Genomic DNA, 6,257 nt, shown 5'->3' with positions numbered 1-6,257 from the left:
TTTTGCCAAATACGGCTAAGGTAATCTACTCCTGGGGTAAGAAAATCCTTAGTTTTTCGAAAAATTCAAAGTTTTATAAACAGAAAATTTATAATATGACCTTATAATTGATATTCATGTCAACACCGAAGTGCTGACTACTGGGCTGGTGATACCCTCGGGGACGAAACGTCCACCAGCAGTGGCATCGACCCAGTGATGTAAATAGTTATCAAAAGTACCAGGATTATAATTTTATAAGCCAGACGCGCGTTTCGTCTACATAAGACTCATCAGTGACGCTCATATCAAAATAGTTAAAAAGCCAAACAAATACAAAGTTGAAGAGCATTGAAACGGGACATTTGGAGTTTACTTTGAAAGGAAATCGTTTATGTGTTTCGTTTTCCCAATTCCTCATTGTATTTTTTATTGTGTTTTTATTATGTGGTCTTGGCTGACCATATATTTTGCAAACAAATAAGGAAATGCATTAATTTTTAAAACTTGATTTACTTAACAACATACAACAGCTGTGAACAAGATTTCCATTTGAATGTAATAATTTAATCACTCTGCATATGCATGGATTCAAAATTATTGAACCCTTGATATTATGTTTGTATGACTGGTGCATTTAACATATTTAGAATAGTATGAAAGTTCATATGTATTTTGCAACTTCCTCAATAAATACATAAATACATCAAAACACCAAAAACAAATTTCTGTGTCATTTGGTCTCTTGTGGAGGGTTGTCTCACTGGCAACCGTACCATATCTTTTTATATTTATACTTATACTTATTGTTAGAATTTGTTAATCATGATGGTGTATATGTTAGCGGCAATTACTAGAATTAAACATTGAGTTTAAATTCTAGGCAATATGCTAACGCATGAGTATTACTTTTATTGTATGAAATATCACACATTAAGCTTATTTTCTGACTTATTTTCTAAATCTGATGAAAATTTTTAACCAGTTGTCAAGCATAATGATAGGCAATGAGTCACCTTTGTTATTTTTGATTGATCTTCCAAGTACAGGTTCATTCAGTTGAATATACTTAGTGTAATGTATTGATTAAAATATGTTCATAATATTGATATACATTAATTTAGTTGATCTTCAATTTTCTTAATATCTTAACATATTCATAACATCATGAATATGTTTTCAGGATTATGACAGTTGTTGTCCATTCGTTTGATGTGTTTTATCATTTGATTTTGTCACTTGATAAAGGACTTTCAGTTTTGAATTTTCCTGGGTTTTTAGTATTTTGTGATTTTACTTTTAACTTGTATTTCTTTATGGTATTATACAAACTAATATGTTTCAAACAAGTGCTTGTATCTGATAGAAAAATAGTAATGATGAAAATCCACATTTTACTGATTGAGCTAGATTTAATCGGGTCACAAATTGTAGACAAATGTAGACCAGATTTTTTGCTGGCATCATCAAACAATAGTTTGATATAATAGATATAAAGTTATGATAAAGATTTGCAATTAAATGCGTTTAAATGCATTTTGAAAGACACTAAAGAAACACTTCTGACTTCCTTTAGGTAGCATTATAACTTTTTGTTGTTGTATTCAACATAATCGTGTAAAGGTAACTTGCAGTTAAACCCCATGCACATTAATGACCGTTATGAAATAACCGTTTCACAAATTATATCGGATATGTTCCTTACGTCGTAACTACAATCCCCTTCCCTTTCATGAATTTGACCTACCAAAGTAGACTATTTACCGGATTTGTTATAACATAAGCAACACGACGGTTGCCACATGTGCAGCAGAATCTGCTTACCCTTCCGGAGCACCTAAGATCACCCCTAGTTTTTGGTGGGGTTCGTGTTGCCTATTCTTTAGTTTTCTATGTTGGGTCATGTGTTCTATTATTTGTCTGTTTGTCTTCTTTCATTTTTAGCTAGGTGTTGTCAGTTTATTTTCGATTTATGAGTTTGACTGTCCCTCTGGTATCTTTCGTCCCTCTTTTAATGATATTTAACACACAATAAAATATTCATATTAAAAGAATTTTCAAAGTTTCTAACAAATAACGACATGAGCTAAGTATGTGTGAAGCAACATGTTTTGTTATTTTTATTCTTTTTTATTGAGTTTTAATAGTCTGTGCAGTTCACATAACGTGTCATCTATTGGTAATTAATCGTAAAGTAAATAAATGATCATTAAAGTTATAAGAAACCTCAAATCAAAACAATTTATTCACATTTTTTTTTAACTCAATGGATGGTTTTCATTATAAAACTTATGTACATATACTTTTTTCTGAAACAAAATCTTTAATTTGTTCATATTTAGAAGTTTATTTTAGGTAAATTGCTTCCTTTCAAGAAATTCCCCAACATATTTTCCGTTTGCAAAGTGACCATAGTGTGACCCATCTCGTAAAAATCCGTTGGATGTGGGCATGGATGTCCTTAGAATAAACTTTAATTATCTGATTGTTCATGTTAAACACGTGCTCAATATCCATGATTGCTGACAAACAGTTGACAATCATTAACCTTAGTCCTCAAAACACAAACTTTGATTACACTGAACGATTGAAAAAAATAATTCACGATTATACGAAATTTATGCGAAAAAAATGATAAAATCGTGCACAGAAGACTAAGTTTATGATGTTCGTATGCATTGGTACAAGAATTGGAATAACATTATTTTTCACCGGTCACTCGCTTCATATGTAGTGTAAGGAAAACTCAAATATGTTGTGGAAAAAATGAAGCAATCACTTAAAACTTCACTTGATGTGCGTGAGTTATATACTAGTAGTTTAGTTCAATTTGTCATTTCAATCTATTTTTCTTTTATTTTCAGAGATGTTTCAGGGAAAGAGATTAGTGACTCACAAGGGGGTCATATATCATTTCACTTTCGCAGTTGATTATCACGACAAATGAAGACTGAATAGTCATATCTTTGGTGAAAGACCATTGCAGCCGTTTACATGCATTCTCGACAGAAATTCTTTATTGAATACAAGATATCTATCAAAAAGTATAGAATTATAGCTTTTAACGTCGGTTTAAGTTTTTGAGTGAGTTAAATTGGTGACCTATGTGAAAAAATGTACTCAAAAGGTTTTCTTTAATAGTGATTCAATATATTTATACCATGAGATGAGTAAAATTAGCGTTTCATTTTATAAATTTGTAACTATTGATTTTTTGTTTGTTTGTTGTTTATAACTACGTTCATGAAGCAGATACCCTTCACCTTATGCCATTTTGATAAACCATAAAGTTCCTATTCATGGGAACATATTACATATGCACGCTGCTGAAATTGAAGATAATATTTTATTGGTTTTATTGTAGGTTTCTACTTTGGTATGCTACATATGCAAAATTAACTATTAGTTGTTGTTTTTTTATTCAATATATGTTTCTGTTAGCTGAGTAAAATTAACGTTCTATATATGTGAATTTGTAACATACTATTTATTCGTTTGTTTTTATTTCATAGTGGATATCATTCGCATTATTGCCTTTGACCAACAGACTTTCATGCATGGAAGTATCTTATACATGCGCGCTGCCGGCTGAAGTGTAAGACAATGAATCGTTTGATATATATCAAAGTATGACAAAACGAGAAAGGATTTTTGTGGCCATATGTTTAAATACAAGCATATGGGAAGGAGAATGTTACTTGGACTTACTTGGGCAACTGGCCAATACATTTTTTGTATCGTTTAACTTGAATTAAAGTTTCCTATATTAACCAAAAAAGAAAATGCGATTCAAACAGTAAAATTCTTAATTCTAGTGATTGTTTTTATTTTTCTGTCTTTCCTTTTTTCTAAAATACCTTATAACAAGAGATAAATGATTATGTTTCCGGTAGGTGACTATTCTAAAGTTTGAATAAAATGCTATCCGCTGTTGCTACAACTGGACGTACTGAAATACATATTTTGAAAAATCATTATCATGCGATATCAAAATGTGCGGTGAATCAAGATCTGTTGCATGCATGTTATGCTATTGTTCGTTTAAACTCTGCCGGTTTCCTTTCTCAGATGTTTTTATCGGATTCACCCAACGGTTGTCGATCGGTTATTCTTCAAAAACATTTTTCGATTTAGGATTTTGATCTTAAAAATTCCCATTCAAAACAGAAACTGTTTGTGTTAGTTCATTATTTCAACGCCATACAAAAAAACATTCGTTGTTGATTTGCATGACGTGTGAATCATACATAACAAGATAGGCTTAAACGATTTGAAGCACTCAGTTCTGATTCCTTGGTAGATCGATTCTGATGTTACGAAAGAGTTGCACGAACTGTTTGTATTTTAAATTTATTTCCCCTATAACTGCAGACCAAGAAAGAAGATAAAAAAGCTTTTAAAGCACATTTATAATATACCTAATTGTATTACATCAGTACTCTAAAAGGTGCATTAGCTACAACATATAAAAAGAAAGTGAAATGGCGCTTTTAGCAGACAGTTAAGTATAATTTTGTCATAATAAGCTAAGAATTTGGTGGGTTTTTTTCAATTCACCTTTCAATAATGCATTTCTTAATTACGAAACAAACTAATTCAGGAAAACTTAAGATTGACCAATGAACCATAAAATGAGGTCATGTTCAGATGATCATTTCCAGACAGACAAACACACCTTGATCACCTCTAGTTTTTGGTGGGGTTCGTGTTGTTTATTCTTTAGTTTTCTATGTTGTGTCACGTGTACTATTGTTTTTCTGTTTGCCTTTTTCATTTTTAGCCATGGCGTTGTCAGTTTGTTTTAGATTTATGAGTTTGACTGTCCCTTTAGTATCTTTCGACCCTCTTTTGCAATCATTCCATACACCAAATATAGTTGACCTATTGCCAATAGTATATTAAAGTCATAAGAAACCTCTAATTAAAAAATATGCATATGTTTTTTATAACTAAATGGATAGTTTTCATTATACAACTTATGTACCTATACTTTTTTCTGAGGAAAATTCTTTAATTTGTCCACATTTAGAAGGAGTTTACTTATTTTTAATTGCTTGCTTTCAGGAAGCAATTCACCGATATAATTTCCGTATGCATAGTTACCCGAGCGTAACCCTCCTCGTAAAAATCCGGTGACCACAATACGCATACATCTGTCATTGAAATAAACAAATATCTGATTATACATGTTAAACACGTGCTCAATACCAATGTTTTTTGTGATTTGTTTACTTTAAGGTGACAATCGATAAAACTCGGCTTCAAAACACGGCATTTAATGAGCAGCCATATTTGTTAAAACATAACAGAGAGAGAAAAAAATGACGATTATATGATATATTTGAGAAAATAATTATACAATCGTGCACAGAGGACTAAGTTTATGATGTATACATGCATTGGTTCAAGTATTGGAAAAACATTATTTTTCACCACTAACTCGTTCCATATGACTTTAATAAAGAAAAACAGACAAAAAACAAAAAAACAAAAAAATAACATTAAGCAATGAGCCGTACAAATGATCGTAGGTCAAATAAAACATGCCAGACTGACATGTATATCGTTAGATATTTGTATACACCAAATATAGTTGATCTATTGCAATCAGTACTTAGTAAAAGAAAGAGAGACAACCAAAACACAAAACCTAACTTTAAAAGTAAAAACACAAAAATACTAAACTCCGAGGACAATTCAAAACGGATAGTCCTTAACAAAATGGCAATATCAAAATCTCAAACACAACTGTCATATTCCTTACTTGTTACATAATTTTATTTAAGGTTAAATTTGATTTTAAAGCTAGGTAAACATCTCACTTATATGACAATCGCATAAATTTCTACTATATTGACAACTAATTGTGAACAAAACAAATAGACACCAAAATATAGTAAGCCTATTGACAAAAGTTTTAGAAAAACGGACCTAAACAACTACTTAACCATGAAAATAAGGTAAAGGTCAGATGACACCAGTTGGATATGTACACCTTACAATCATTCCATACAAAAAATATAGTAGAATTATTGATTGCCTAAAGTATCTGAAATATGGACCTAAACTCGAAAACTTGACCTTGTTCACTGATCAATGCAATGAGGTCGAAGTCAAGTGGAAACTGTCTGATGCCGATGAGGACCTCTCAATCTCAATACTCATAATAAAATAGGAATAAAGAATTCTGAAAATAAAAATTCACCTAGTCACTGAACCATGAAAATGAGGTCAAGGACTATTGACATATAACAGACGGAAACTTCAGAACATAAGGC

Source organism: Mytilus trossulus, unplaced genomic scaffold (assembly GCF_036588685.1).
Source record: "Mytilus trossulus isolate FHL-02 unplaced genomic scaffold, PNRI_Mtr1.1.1.hap1 h1tg000138l__unscaffolded, whole genome shotgun sequence".
Lineage (NCBI taxonomy): Eukaryota > Metazoa > Mollusca > Bivalvia > Mytilida > Mytilidae > Mytilus > Mytilus trossulus.
Note: the sequence above shows the minus strand (reverse complement) of the source record.